This window comes from Myodes glareolus, chromosome 16 (assembly GCF_982192425.1).
Source record: "Myodes glareolus chromosome 16, mMyoGla1.1, whole genome shotgun sequence".
Taxonomy (NCBI): domain Eukaryota; kingdom Metazoa; phylum Chordata; class Mammalia; order Rodentia; family Cricetidae; genus Myodes; species Myodes glareolus.
In genome coordinates, this window is record NC_142041.1 from 22,962,123 (window position 1) to 22,978,453 (window position 16,331).

Below are 16,331 nucleotides of genomic sequence, written 5' to 3' on the forward strand. Positions count from 1 at the left end.
ACGGATTGATAGACGAGGTATTTCTCTGTGTGTTAGAGCAGTTAGCATTCGGCCTTGATATGGGTAAATAAAAGTTAGGCAACTTGGCTAGAACGGTAACCGTTTGGGTTAGTCTGACGGGCGTTTGAGCTCCGGTCTTGAAACAGTGAAGTCTTTACCTCAGATTCGCTAAGTGCCCAGGCAGTTAGTTCCTGGCAGTGCCACTGGGGAAGTGCCTGAGGAACATAGAGTTTGCTGACCATGACCTTGGCAGCAGATGGGCAGCTGCCCGTCAAGGGGGCGGGGCATGTTTGATTGTCACTGGTGCAGGTAGTGGTGTGCACAGTGAGGACTGAGAAGCCACCAGGGAGCCTTCAGGGTGCGAGTCTTTTTTTTGTTACCATGTGCTGCTGTTCTAAACTATGCCAGTGATGAAGTATTTCTTCCATCATGGGCCAACAGTGGCCACCGCTCCAAGAAAGTCCTTTTTACCCAGTTTGACAGTTGAGGAGGGAATGGATTGGCCTAGCCTTTCTTGAAAGGCCTCTCTCCCAGTTTGTGATCCATTTGGCATGAGAAGAAATAATGGAAAATGTTAATGTTTAAGAGGATTGGGTGGGTGCTTGTTTGTGAGGACACAGAACTGTGATTTTCTCCGGCAGGAGAAGATGCGTTATGGGGGCTGGAGAGTGCATGGTGCTTTTCCAGAGGACCTAAGTTCAGTTCCCAGTCCCCACTTTGGGGGACTCATAACTGCCTATAGTCCTAGCTCCAGGGCTTCCGGTGGCATCTGGCCTCTAAAAGCATTGCACTCACGTGCATAAGCCACCCACCAACATACACCCATGACAGGTCAGAGCTGATCGGTGTGGCACAGGCAGGGGGCGTGGTTTCAGTACAGAGCGGCGTGGGCATGCTCCGGTCCCTGAGTCAACAGTGAGGTGCTTGCACCTGGACTGTTCCTGACTATGCGGCCAGATTGTCTGAGTTCTCTTTTCTCACCATGGAGGCCTCTGGTCAAGGCAGGCTTTTCCGTCGTGGAGGGCCGTCCCTGTTAGGCTGTCATGAAACAGAACTGTGTTATTTCTTCTGCCACCAGGAGACAGTGCTGCACACATGGAAAGTACTGGTGTACCATGCTGTGTGACTTGGGGAATAACCCCTGGTCCCTGAGGCTTATCTCCTCTTATCTAACAAGGGGTACAGTAAGAGACTCGTCCAGGGTTAAAACAGTATTTAATGCTTAAGAAACATCTAGGGACTGTGAGCCATGATTATTTCCCTAAAGAATATTTTAAGGTTTATTTATTTTGGTTTATGTGTATGGGTGTTTTGCCTGAATGTCTGTATGTACATCATGTATGTCTCTGATGTACATGAGACCAGAAGGGGGCATTAGATCCCCTGGAACTGGAATTCAGGTAGCAAGCTGCCTTGTGGCTGCAGGGAATAGAACCTGGGCCCTCTGTAAGAGCGTCTGGTGCTCAGAACTGCTGAACCATCTCTCTAGCCTCACTCGGATTATTTTCAAGACCAGACATCTCAGACAAAATATTTAACTTTTCTGAGACCTAGCTTCCTGAGTTATATATAATAATATTACATTATTATATATAGTATAGTGATATATTATTATATCATTAATTCAATAATACCTAAGATGTGAAGTTTATCTAACACAAGTTTTGGCACAAAGACGACACTTAATAAGCAGAAGTCCGTGCCGTCCTCACACGGCATTGTTGCATTTCTGACCATCTGACCTGGTCTTCTGCTTCTTAATTTGCGGGGCTGGCAAAATGGACTGGCAGAGTGTCTGGTTCTTAGTGTAGGCTGCCTTAGAGAGGAGGGTGCTTGTCTTCTGTTAGCAGCCGGTGTTGGGAAGTAGGGTGGAGGAAAGAAACCACAAGTGTGTGCACAGCCTTCAGAAGGAAGCTGTCTTCCGGTGTTCAGTATCCCCTTTGCCCTGCAGCTGGTCTTGCTTTGTTTCAGTCTGTTTTCCTGTGCTGGGGATCAAACCCAGGAACAAGCTAGGCAAGCACTGAGCCACACTGAGCTACCTCTTCAGCCGTGGCTGGTTCTTGAGTTTCTGTCGTTTTTCTTTGTTTATCCTGCAACAGAAAGCCAGGCCCCAGTTACAGGGGAAGCACTGAGAAATGCTGCTTCCTTCTCTAGGAAGTGGTCACCTTTTGCTGATTTTGAAAAACACCCTGTTAGTCTGAATTGGGAGCTGGGGATGTCACTGTTGTTCGCTACCAAGAGCTCTGTACCATCCTTTTATTTCCACTTCTGGTGAGGTAACTCATTTTGGGCGTGGATAGCCCAAACTGTGGAAAAGTTTGCCACCATGCTGAACCTTCTAGGGAATTAGCCTAATTCTGTATCCCTCAGAAATCTGAGGACCATTCTTGTGTCTCTTCCTGAAGTCTTATTTTTTTGGTCTAAATATCCTCCAACCCTCTTACGCAATGCTTTTCCTTCCAACTTCTCCTGGTTGCGTCTCAGTGTGTTTGTGTCATTCCTGAAGTTTACCAGAAATTACAAAAGAATTTTAGCATAGAGGAGAAAGGGACTTTTGCCTGTTGGAGTGTCGTATTTCTCTCTGTGCAGTCTGAGATTGCATGAGGCTTTTGATGTTCTTGTCATCCTGTTGACTCATAGTCCATGTGCAGCCAACTCAAACTGCAGATCTTATGAACACACAAAACTGCAAGTGACTTGTTCTCTTTTCCCTAATTCTACCATTGGCTTTCTGAGCTAAAGGGGACATGTCCATCTCTTCCAACGTACATCGTTAAATCTCCTCTACTCTCTCGTCTTGCTCTAACCCTTTCAGATTCCGATTCTGTTATGATTATACAGCTGTTACTTGTTGCTGTCTGTCTTCTGTGGGTTCAGAGACTCTCTTTTTGATATTCCAGACATTGATCACTATGAGAACAAGGCTGGAGGCTGGAATTGGTCTCCCAGAGGCTGCCAATACCTTTGGACAATACTTCTTAGGATCTTAGAGAGCTACTTGCCTATGTGATCATTGCTGGAACCACTGGGTCCTTTGGAGACTTCATCTTTTTCTTTCCTTAGCTTACCTCTGCTAAAGCCATTGGCCTGCCCATAGGTACTCTGTAGACATGGGAGTCTACTCAAGTGCTCATGTCTTGTTTCAGAATTTCCTGGGCAACAACATTGGTTTGTGTGTAGATTCATGGGGCTGACTGCTTCAGTTTTTCAGCCCTGTGCCCACTACGCTTTTGTAGGTACTGTGACGGGGTGGGTGGGGGTCTTTCTAGGGGGAATCTGATACTGAAAGTGGAGGTGACTCCTTCCAGTTTACACAGTCATGCAAGTGACATCCTAGGGATGAAGCACAGCCAACCCCAGTTCCCCTATTCAGGTCTCTCTCTAAAGTCCCATCTTGTACTGTCTTAGTCTTGTTCCAACTTCCAAAGTTAAGCCATGGCTACCTCCTCTATTTCTCATTGAATCAATCTCGACGAGAAGTCCCATGAAGCCTTACAGATCTGCCTCACCCCACTTTCATATTCCTGGCACATTTTGGCCACTTTATTATTTCTTCTCTAATCCCAGAGTATAACCTAAAGGTTGAGTTGTGGCTAAATTTTGGGGGGTTACTGCGGGAAATCATTCTGTCATTACTGTCTCGCTCGTAGCGTAGAGGCAATATAAACATGGGCTACATTCTCAGAAACCCTAGAAAAAGTGACATGTCTAGCTGCTAACCCTGTGACATGTAAACTTTCAAGGACAGTGCTTTGAGTTTTGTGTGATGTAGGAGATGATGTCTGACCCTATGCAAATGACAACTCTTAATTCTGACCCGCATCAAATTGCAGATTCATGAGTATTATTGCTTAAGTGGGTATTAAGAAAGAAACGATGAATTGAGGAAGGCATTGTCTCATGTGGCTGTGGGGAAATTCTGGAGAGCAGATTGCTAATGACTGAAGGTCGGGCTATGCTGGTGCAGGAGAAAGACTGGAGACTTTTCGGGGGACAGATTCAGGTTCTCATTCTCCCTAGCTGTGACCTTTGATTCCTGTTGGTCCTCCACTTACTAGAGGTTGGACACTAGCTCCCCTGTGGGTCAGGGAGCGTTCAATGATGTACTTTCTGTGGGTTTCCACCAGTGAACATGAGCCCAGGGGTTGACACACACTAAGCCAGAAATACTTTACTTCCCCTGTATTCCAGGGTGTTTGGCTTTTGCCAACTTAATTACCTTTTCTGGACCTTCACTTTCATTGTCTAACATTTGAGATTTGGTTCAATGACTTGAAGAGGCTTCATCTTCATCTGACTTGGTCTGTGGGTGGGGACACGTTTGGTGGTGTGGGTAACTAGGCTGTAGCCTTTCAGGGCAGGGGTAGGCCATGTTGGGGGTTCTGCTCTGAACAGCAGCATGTTAGTGACGCATAGTAACCCCGAGTGCATCTTTAGAGACTGAAGTGAGAGCAGCTAGCTCTGATCCCGGCCCTTTCTCCTCAAGTCATATTGTCAAGTCAAGTGAAATCCCTCTGGAGGACATCAGGCCCACACAGGCAACTGTAGATCCACTTTCCTTGTGTAAACCAGACCCCCCCCCCAATACTCAAAACTGACACCAAGTCTGTCTTGATTTTCTTTCACAAAGTGTGCCCCCCCCACAGTTTCACTGGAAGGGCAAACCTGAATCCAGAGGTATGACATACACTGGAAAGGTAGATTTTCATGTCCACGGTCGGCCCTCTTCTGAGCCCCCCAGGGGGTCTTAGCAATGTGTGTACTCCCTGATAATGTTTTTGTAAAATGCAAAGGTTAGATTTTTAAACAAAAATGTAGCGTGTATTGTGTGAGTTCCAGGCAGTCGGGTGGGGGAGGAAGCCCCTACCCACTAGGAAGCCCCCGCCACCCTCAGCCTCCTCTCTAGGCTCTGTCCTTCAGCCTTACTGCATGTGCTTCTCTTGGGTCAGGTCTTGGTGACTCTGGCCTCTTGTCTAAGAATGGTGAGGGGCCCCAAAGAAGCCCTTCCCAGTGGTTAGTTACCAATAGTTAGGACAGGGTGAGGGAAGAAGGTGACTGCTTTTTGCTGTGGGCGGTGCCCTCACTGCTCCGCCTTTTAGCTTTTTGCTTCTTAAGATGGTTTGCGCAGTAATAATGAACAAACACAACTGCTTCCCACTGGGCTTGTCTGCTCGAGTATCCACCTTTTCCCAATGCCTGCTCCTTGACCCATCCACAGCGGATGCAAGTTGCTGCGACAGGTCAGGGCTCCCTATGGGGCATGGAATTAGGAAGTACTTATTTATTCTGGGGGCTGAGGCTTGTGTGGCTGTTCCAGGGTAGACCATCCTCATAGCCTAAGGGGAACCCCCCACAACAAAATACACACACACACCACTTCCCCACAATTAGCTAACCCCTCGTCCAGTGAAGTCCACAGGGGCTCCCGCAGTCCACAGGGGCTCCCAAAGTCTCACTGGTGTTTATGCTGGTCTAGGGACAATCCCTCCATTCGACTTGGATGGGTTCTATAGAACTTCTGCATTCTTTACATCTGTGCATGACCCAAGTGGTGTGGCTAGGGCTATCAGTTCCGTGGTGTGGCTGAATGCCAGCCAGCTGATCTCTTGGTTGCGTGGGACCCAGCCAAGATCCTAGCTCTTAGCTCTCTAGGTGTCTGACCCTGTCCCAATTTATAGCCACACTGGCACGCTTTAAGTAAAGAAGTCCAGAGGGTACTTTGTGGACTGCTGAAGACTATTTTCTGGCCCTTTGTGTTTGGTCCAGAAAAGGCAGCTGGGGCAGCTGAGGGACGACCTCAAAGCTCTACCTGTGTGTGCATGCACTCCACGATCCTTGGGAGGGACACTGTCCCTGAGAGCTGTGCTCTTACAAGTTGGGGACTGTCCACCTCACAGGACTGTTGGCCTTCTGTTCGCTGCAGCTTCCAGTGGTGAAGAAGATAGTGACAGCTCACAGCCCTTCTTCCTGTCCCATCTCTGATTCAGGGCTTTTCAGATGTGTTCTCTCCAGGATACAGAAGCCCTTGAAGCTGCTAAAAACATTGGCAGGGTGAATCTTGGGCATGCTGGCACTGGATTGGATAGAGATTTCCCCAGGTTACTGAGACCAGAGGAGATCCAGGGCAGTGTGGTGCATGCCATTGTCCTGAGTTAAGTCTGCTTGTCTCTGTCCCTTCAGCCAGGTGTCGTGTTGAGGTAATAGCATGGCTGCCATTTTCATCTGTTCATAATACAAAGCTGGTTTGGCCTTTCCATTGTGGCTTGGACCAATGTGTCTGTGTGTTTCTGTCTGCAAGCCATGCTGGACTTTGCTTTCGGGAAACCGCTATCCCATTTTTTGCCTGTCTGGTGATACTGACAGCTCCAATATGGATCTCTGATTCTACGTTAATCTGTGAAAGTCGAAAAGAGATGAGCTGCAGAGGGCAGAGTGGTTGTGGGAACGTGGCACGGACGTTGGCTGAGGCAGGGATAGGTGTTGATGAACAATGAACAGTTTTTAAATATCCCCTGAACTGGACAGTCAGAGTAGCTGGGTTCAAATCCCGCCCCTGTTGCTGCTCAGTTGTACCTATGACTAATTATATACCGCTCCTGTGCCTCACAATAGGAGCACCTCCTCAGGGATTGTGCAGCAGTGAAATGAGCCAATGAGAACAAGGCCTTTCCATAGAGACCTGAGGATACCCAATACATGGCCAATGAGAACAAGGCCTTTTATAGTGACCTGACGATACCCAGTAGGTGGCAGATCTCATCTCTCATTCACTGTGTTGCCACAGTTATCACAGGAGGGAGGGCATCTCTCTTTGAAACTCAGAGAGGCTAACTAAGTACCTTGCTTGAAAAACCACTGTTGGCAACAGGTGACAAGACTAGACTATCATTCTTTCATACTTTCTTGCTCTCACATCCTAGAGAGAGCTGACCTCGGCACCCTGATGGCCCTTGAGGTCCCTGTGTGCAGGGGTACAGACGGACTTGGGTGGGAAAGGAAAAGAGGGCTGCTGAGATGCCTGCCAGATTGCCGTCCCTTCCCAGCTTCATGTGTCACAGGCACCAGGGGACGTTTCCCCCAGGTCTATCTCTAAAGACCATCTGGTAACTCACCACCACTTCTTCTTTTTGCCTGAAGTTCTGCGCTTTGTTGTCTCATTGGGGCAGTTGCTCAAGTTGGGGTTATAGCCCCAAATGTCTGGCTTTCTTTCCTCATGTCTGACGCCCGTGTGTCATCTTATTGGGAGACTTGATGACGTGTCCGCATGTCATCAAAATGGAAAGCCTGTAAAATCATTAGGTGATTGTGATTCACCTCCTGTGTGCGCTTGTCTAAAGTTTTGATCTGAGACTTTTGGGCTTCATAGTTTGAAACCTTTCTCCCTCCGCAAACATCTCCCCAGACCTGTCAAAGCCACGCCGTGTCCCGGAGCCCAGTCTGTTGGTTGCCACCCAGGGCAGAGGCCTGGTTCCAGCTGGGCAGTACTCAGGGGACGCAGAGCTCCAGAGCAGTGTTGAAATATTGCTTGAGCTAAATCACACCAAAGGTCAGCTTTACCCAGACAGGCATAGAAAACACAATTGCGTTCAATTACAGAATGCCACGGACCCCACAATATGAGGCTGCTTTTTAAAAAGCTTGAATTGTGACCATCAAACAACAGCGCTGTCTGTCTCCTGCCTTTCCCGCGTGAGATTTGTTTACCCTGTGGGTGGTAAAGAGCAGCTCGGGCAAAGGCTTTGTGTCTCATTGAAAACTCTTCTAGCCCTTCCGCCTCTGTTGCATGGAGGCACCGAAAGGCAATGTTAAATTGACTCTGTCTACAGACAAGGTCGTACACGGTCGTGATTTGCGATGACATTTTCCACTGAAAGATTTTAATGCATAGTATATATTCACCACACGTGGCCTCATGTCATATAGGGATACACTCACACAGGTACACTTTGCGTGACTGGTGCTGTGTTATATCAGGGTGGACTAACATAAATAGGTATTGTATATTTGGTTCCATGTTGTATAAGGGTATATGCAGGTATGCATTGTATGTTTTGCCTCGTGTCATACAAGGATATGCTTACATAGGTATGTCTGCATTGTATGTTCAGTTGTGCGTCATATAAGGGTATAGTCACATAGGTGTGAAGTGTTGGTTGTGGTTGCTCCTCCCTTACCCTTCCTTTTCTTTTGCTCAACCCTTCCCTCTCAGTAGTTCACCTTGTTTTCCTAAACCATTCTGCTTCTACCTTCATGTCATACATATATAGGTTCTACAAGATCTAGGACCCAAGTGAGAGAAAACAGCATATCTGTCTTTCTGAGACTAACTTAGATTAATGTGATTATGTCTGGTTATTTCCATTTTCTCCAAAATCCATGGCTTTGTTCTTTATGGCTGAAAACTCTTCCATCTCCACCTCAGTTGTTGGACACCTAGAGCTTCGGTGAGCAGTGATGTGTGTGTTTGTCAGTGTGGACGTTTCTGTTTTGAGTGGACTGTTGAATTTGGTTTTTTGAAGCAGCATTCGCCGATCAGTACCATCCCCACTTTAGCGATAAGAAAACCGAACCTAAAAAGGTTGCATCTGTTGCTCAGTGCCGCAGGGTCGTAACTTCTGTCCAGGTCTGTGAAACTTGAAGTTCCACATCTTTCTACTGCACCATGATGCCAGGCTGCCATGCTCCAACACGGGAAAGTGTGGGTGGCATCGCCAGCTCTTGATTTTGGAGAGTCAAACAATTCCTGTAGCTGCCAGTAGCGTAGAAAGAAGTGGAGTTGTGAAATCAGAGTTGTTGGGTCTTAAGCTCGCCTCTGGCTTGTTCTATGACCTTGAGCCAGCTACTCCCTGTTCCCGTCTATTTCCTGGTTTGGAAAAATGAGGATAACTATAGTACCTTTCTCGGAAGCCTCTCTTTAGAGGTTCTGGAAATTGATCTGTATAATGTGTCTGAGGCTTTGTCAATACGACGCAGTGTTTCCTGCCTCAAAGTGCCACCGCGTCCTGGTATGTTTATTAATTTTAGACATTAGAAGAAATTAGATGATTTCTCCCTAACCCCGCTTGGAATGAATTCCACCTCAGTGCCTGCCATGTGTTTGTCTTCCTTTCCTTCTATTGTTCCCTGGTCTGTCTATCTTGGCCTGTCTCTCTGTCTCTGTCTCTCATTGTCTCTATCTCTCTGCCTATCTTTCTCTCTCCGTCTCTCCGTCTGTTTTCTGTGTGTGTGTGTGAATATGGAGGCCAGAAGTTGATACCAGGGGTCTTCCTTGCTCTCCAAGTCTCTCTTCCTTCCTCTGCTAGTCACAAAAGGCTCCCTAGGAAATGTTTTCTTATCAGCTCTTTTCGTGTTTTCCCTCATATTGGCTTCCTGTTTCTTGTTTCTCCTTAGGCTCAGAACTGCTTTGGGCCAGTGTTAGCAACTCACATTACCTTTCATTCTGGGTTCTCTCAGCCAGCTTGCATGTGGTCACCACCTGCTGACCAGCGAGAACCACATCCGTCTCTGGCTCCTTGCTACCATTCAGACACTTACTAGATGACACAGTCCTCATTCCAGGGGCTTCTAGCGACTTCTCCTACTTCCTTCTTGTCAGCATGACAAGCGTATTGGTTTAGTCCATTCTAGGTACCGTAAGAAAATACCCATGACTCTGTACATTTACACAATAGAAATTGTTTCTAAAGAGCTTGGAAGTCCAAGGTTGGGACGTGGCAGTGTCATTATCTCTTGTGGGATGCCCTCTTCTGGAGGGGACATCTCTTTCTTTGCTCTAACCTGGTAGAAGGGATATAGATATATTAAAAAATTACTATTCTGACTTTTTCTGTATATGAGAGTTTGCTTGTATCTATGTGCGCCTTGTGTGTGTCTTCAATAAAAGTTATGATGCCATTCAAGAGGACTGCTCTGATGATTGCTTTACCTTGTAGGCCTCTGATTTCCCAGCATTCTTATGCTGTATGGAGAACCACTGCCCTAGGGCAAGGGCAGGGATAATCGTCTAACATCTCTTTTGTTCCTGCTTTTGGGACTCCCTGAGTAGTTTTATTCCTTTGAACATGGCACTGCTGTTTTGTCACAGTAGACATTAACTAATGCCCATTTATTTTCTTTCATCAAATAATTTAAACAGCACAAGGTATCTAAAGCTTTGCTACTTCTTTTGGTCCAGAGAGAAGCTTGCTGCTGTTTGCCCGCAGAGAGTTCAGGGTGTGTAGCCATGAACAGTCCGGTCCTTTGGCAGCTGTTGACCTAAATTGCCCGGACCGTTTTATCAACATGTGATTTGAATGTATTTACTCCCCGATTTGTGTTTTCTTGTGCATTATTTATAAGTCATGCTTAGTGCCATTAGCTCTTGCTTGATTCACACTGGAAGGTAGACCTCTGTTTACAAAATACAGAGGCTCAGAAGACCTGAAAAGTGACTTCCAAAGTCCACAGAACTGGAACTCCTCTCTAGAGTACCCCACAAAGCCTTCCGGAGGCACCTCACCCCTGAAGAAAGCACAGCCCTGCATCCCAAAAGAAACCCAAGAAACAGATCCCTGAAAACTGGGCATGGTGGCATGTCTGTAAATTCCAGGACTTGGGAGGCAGAAGCAGGGGGTGAGGAGTTCAAAGCCAGCTTTGGCTGCACAAGACTTGGCCTCAACAAAGGAACCAAGTAACCAACTGAAAAACAGGTGTGATGTTTCCAGTTCCTTTGTAGCTGAAAATATTTCAATCTTGTTTATAAGACTTACCAAATAGGCTAAGAAAAACCACAAGAATGCCATCAGTCCTCCCTCACTCCCCCCACCCCCCACTTCAAGTCTTTACTCATTTGGTAGAGCAGGGCTGCCACTATCTGACCCTGCCGCCACCCCAGGGGCTCCACTTAAGAAGACTTCAGGCCAGGCCTGCTGTTGTGTCTTTCTCTACTTCTCCTTTTCCTCTTTTGCTTCCTCCACCCACTTCTAAAGCTGCTGATTGTTGTGGTTCTTCTTTGTGGAGAACACAAGACTGCAGAGATCTTGAAACTTAAGCTGGGACTTGGAGAGGGCACTGACCGAGAGTAACCTCGGGGATGGGTGCCAGGACTTCCCTCCTCCACCCTCCTCCTTCTCTCTCCTCCTCCACTCCCAAGCCTGGGTTCCAGCAGGCAGGCAGTAGAGAAGGGAGGAAACACTTCATTGGCCAGGAAGACCCCCAGGGCTAGGGCTTCTCTTTACCACCAGCCTCTCCTTAGCTTGGGCACAGAGGCCTGACCCAGATGAACAGCAAGAAACCCGGGATTGTGTCTCACTCTTTGCCAGCCCATGGAGGCATCTCATCTGTTTGTTCCTTTTAGACGCCAACCTCTTATTCTGTTTTCCCATTCTCCTCCCCTTTGCCCTGCTTCACTGTGCCCAGAGCCCCAGGGACGTGGTAGGCCGCTGTTTGCCTCTCAGGCCCATCAGGGAGCTAGGCTCAGCAGCTCAGGTACTGTGGTCCATGTTGAAGGGGTCGCCCCGAGAGAATTCCTTTGGCCTTTTGTTGCGTATAACTTCCTGTCACATACTGTGACAGTTATCACACTATCTCATGTAAATACTCCGAGCATGTCAGCTCTTGATCTTGCATGTGTGTGTGTGTGTGTGTGTGTGTGTGTGTGTGTGTGTGTGTATACATGTTAGGTCAGAGATCACTTAGGGATTTAGGCTCTCTCACTGAACCTGGAGCTTGCTGATCTGGATATACCAACCGGCCAGCAAGCCTCAGGTATGGGCCTGTCTCCATACTGTGATTGCAGCCATGTTCCATGGTGCATGACTTTTCACATGGGTGTTGGGGGCAGGAGTTCATTTTCTTGCTCTTGCCCAGTAGGTATTTTGCTGAGTGAGCCACCTTCCCAGCTCCACTGTCGAGTTCATATTCATAATCTTTGCTTTCCCTACCAATCTATGAATGTTATTAGGTCCTTTTTATTTTTAGAACATTTTTGCATTTTATTTATTTGTTTTGTCTGTGTTGGGGTGGGGTGTGAAGGGTAACTTGTGAAAGTCACCCCATGTGGGTCCCCGGGATTGAGATTGGGGGACCAGATTTGGTGGCAGCTGCTTTCCCGGGTAAGCCGTCTTGATGGCCCTCGCTCCATTTGAGGTCCAAGAAAACTGAGGCCAAGAGAGACCAAGGAAAGGAGCCAAGTGAGGTTCATAGTCACAGAGGTGGGGAGGGGCAAAGCCGGTGTTTGAGCTCAGCCTTTCTGATATCTATCTCCAGTGCTGGGTCTCTTGGACCATGTGTTCCTCTCAGATAACATGGAAAATAATTTTTCAGGGAACATTTTCCCCAACCACATATTCCACAGATAATAAAAGCCAGTCCATGTCAACTCATTTGGTTGGAGTTAGAAGACTGAGTGGCAGTGTCTGTCCCAGCAATTGTCCTTTGTCTTCTCTAGAATGCCTGCTGTGTTACTGGTCATCTCCTTGTGTCTGGCCTTGTCGTTGCCAGACAATGTGATCCTTCTTGTTGGTTCACTATAAAACGTTTTTCTTTTTTTCCCCTTCATTTGCATCTTCCTTCCTTCTCTCTCTCCTTCCTTTTGTGTAGCACCAAGGATTGAACTGGGGCTTCTACATGGTAGAAGAACATTCTACCCCTGAGCTATAGCCCCTGCCCATTTCCCCCTTTTTCTTTTTGAGACAAAGAGTTGTTAAGTTGCTGATGCTGCCTCAGAGCCCCAGATAGCTGGACTATAATAGGCCTGTGCCATTGGGCTTGGCTTTTACTCACTTTTTCATGAAGTTCTGAATAGACTCTTGAGTGAGCCTTGGCCCTTTCTTGTAGATAGTATTGGCAGAGGAAAAAAAAAAAGAAAAGGAAAAATAGTTCTATCCCACCTGGAAACTCAGCCAGGCACATGCATAATACATACATAAACCTGTGTGCACACACATGTGCACACACAGACACATCTTTCCAGCTGTGAATTTGACACCCCAGTGTTCTTGGCAAAGTCCCTTCTCTCTGTCTATTCTGAACACAGCAGCTCAGCTAATGAGAGCAGTGTCCCTGAGCAGGATCATATTAGCAGTTCTTTAAGGAGCGTGTCATTCAGCATGGGAATTTCCCCGGCTTGCACGGACATTGCTCACTCAGCCCTCGCTGTCAAGCCGGGGAGGTGGATGCTACTGTCGTGTTGTTTGCTGGTTTGTTCATTTATTTATTCTGGTACTGGGAATGGAACTCACAGCTTTCTGCCTACTAAGTAAGTGCTCTAACCACTGAGACACCCACAGCCTTTTCAAATTTTTATTTTGAGGCAGGACGTCTCTCACTAGGTTGCCCAGGCTTGCCTTGAACTCACCTTGTGGGCCAAGAAGACCTTGACCTCCTTTTTCAGCCTCCCGAATAGTTGGGATTGTGTGTGTGTGAGCCTGTGAGGCTGTGTGCCATCACTTGACTCGGCCTCCCTCTGAATTATTTTGCTGAGTTTCCAGCCGCTGCCTCCCAGATACTTCTCATCCCTTGGACTGATGAAACCAAGTAGATTTGGGGACACTCTAGCCATCTTGACCCCATTTGTTTCACTTTCGTGTCCTGATTGGTCTTCTCCCTTCCCACTGCAAGATGCATTTTACTTCTTCAAAACTGGCCATTTCCTAGGTCACATCCGCTCATTTTACATTCATGCATTAGTATCCATCCACCCATCCATCCATCCATCCACCCACCCACCCACTCACCCATCTATCCACCCATTTTTCACCTACCCACCCATCCACCAACCCATCCATCCATCCACTCATCCATCTGTGTATATGCCCATCCATCCATCCATCCATCCATCCATCCATCCATCCATCCATCCATCCATCTACTCATCCATTTATACACCCATCTTTCACCTACCCGCCCATCCACCAACCCCATCCATCCATCTATCCATTGTCTGTATGCCTATCTACCCATCTACTCCTGTTTATTCACCTATTCACCCACTACCCATCCATTTGTCTGTCCGTCCATCCTTTCGTCTACCCATTCATTTATTTACCCATCCATATACCCATCCATATACCCATCCATCCATCCATGCATCCATCCATCCATGTATCCATCCATGCATCCATCCATGCATCCATGCATCCATCCATCCATCCATCCATCCATCCATCCATCCATCCATCCATATCTTCCCTCAATAAGAATAGCTGCTTCAGCCATCTGGCTTGGTCCATTATTTTCCTTTCCCTACCCAGCTCGCTGCAATGACAGATGCCAGCAAGGACAACACCGCTCTACTCTGTCCCTATGCCATTTCTTTTCACACCTCTCTTGTTTTCCTCCTACTCCTCAGATCTGGGGCTTTGTGGAATTTGTTCTCTCTGTCTCTTTGTTAATGGATATATGTTGAGAATTTACTGTAGATAGAGCCCCATGAGTACAGGATTTGTGGGGATCTGCCATCATGAGAAGGTTATCTTCACCCCACTACATTCTAGGGGTGGTTGATTTGTGGTCCTTTCTAGAACTGTAGCCTGATTTCCTTCATGCTACATGATTCTTGCAGATCACGTCATCGTCTTCTGACTGCTTTTATGGACTAACCTTCTCTGGTTTTCTCATCCCTCTGCTTTCTGGAATTTCTGCTCCTCTTCATCTTTCTTTGTAATAACCAAGAAAACCCCTTGAAGACAGATGTGTTCTCATTTTTTTTTCTGCGTTTTGCTATATAGTATAGAGTAAAGCCAAGTAAAACAGTCGTTTTAGTGACAGTGAATCAATTACCATTTAATAAGCATTTGTCACTAGTCAGTTACTCATTGCTCTAGCTTACAAATATCTCTAGTCTCTAGGTCTTCAGAAGGTAGATTCCGTTATCTTCCTATATAGGTAAAGTGTGACCTCTCTAAGACAGCTAGCTATACAGCTAACTGATAGCAGGATACACTACTACATTTTGGGTTTTATGACCCCAAACTCCTTCTTGTCCATAGAATTTGTCTTCAGGCATGATATCTCTATGTAACCATTGGCCTGAAACATACTCTGTAGCTCAGGCTGGCCCCTAATTTGCAGTCCTCTGCCTCCCAAGTACTAAGGTTACAGGTATGTGCCACCGAATCTGCCTGTGTTTCAAACTTGGTTGGAATTGTTTTCATTGGTTTTGTTCTAATGTCTGAGACCCCAAGCAGTTCTGGGGTGCAGTCTGGGCTTTGGGAGTTTTTAAAGCTCCCAAGTGGATCCGGCAGCGTCCAAGGTTGAGAACCAGAACCCCACACAGTTTTGCCTTCCTGTGTTTATGACTTGCAGCTGTTGGTGGCAGTATGACAGTAGAAGATACTGGGTGTATATCCACGTGACCAGACTGTAAGTTTGAGTTGTTTGTAGCCAGGGATCTTTGGCCCTCCCTCAGCTTCCCCACCCAGCTAGTCAGCCACACCATGCTCATGCACTGCCAAGGCCTGTTGACTGTTTAACTGGTTTCTTGGTTTCTGTGTCTCGTCCCGGGGATAGGCAGTTGGAGTTTGATCACATCCAGCTGTTTTGTTTTGTTTTGGGTTTTTTTTTCCATCCGTAGAGCCTGTTGTATGCTCCAATCCTGATGACACAACAGGAGCATCGTATAAACATGTCAAGCACATTTACTGGCCTCCAGAGTGTTGTTGGGTGACCGAGACCCATTGAAAGGGCAGCCTGGGTCAGCCTTCCACACTTCTGCTGCCCTGAAGGAGGGAGCCGTTCTCAAGTGTCCGAGTTGAATGCCGTGTACTGCTGTGGCTTTGCTTAGGAGGAATTTGTGTTCAACTGTTTGCTCTGAGTTTTAGTTCAAAATTTATATTGTTCTACCAAGGGTATACAGAGGCCTCTCGAGACCCTCATTTTATAGGTAAGGTCCATGGAAGTTTAAGTAGGTCAAACAATCTCTCAAATAATGGATACAGAACCCAGGTTTTTTGATATTCTCTCTCTCTCTCTCTCTCTCTCTCTCTCTCTCTCTCTCTGTCTGTGTGTGTGTGTGTGTGTGTGTGTATGTGTGTGTATGTGTGTGTATTTTATAAGGTATTGCACATACTGAGCCCCAGTTCTATCTCTCTTTAAGTTATAAGCATGTCTGACTTTCATTAAGCCTCAGCTGAAGCCCTCTGTCTCCCTCCCTCCTCCCCCACCTCCCTCCCTCCCTCCCCCTCCCTTCTCTATATCATGGGAATGCTGGGGTGTTCGAGATCTTGTTGTCTTTGGGAAGACAATTCTAGTGGTCAGGGTTCTTACTTACTCCTGGGCTGTGTTCTAGGGATGGTTCTGATAACCTTAGCTTCTTTCTGAACCCACAAAATGGAAATATCATTCTGGAATCT

General features: G+C 46.9%; 1 protein-coding gene across 2 annotated transcripts in view; it reads left to right on the top strand.

Moving 5' to 3' along the window:
• Window positions 1-16,331, top strand: part of Abca1 (ATP binding cassette subfamily A member 1) — a 117,878-nt gene that overhangs the window by 34,033 nt on the left and 67,514 nt on the right. The window lies entirely within an intron of this gene.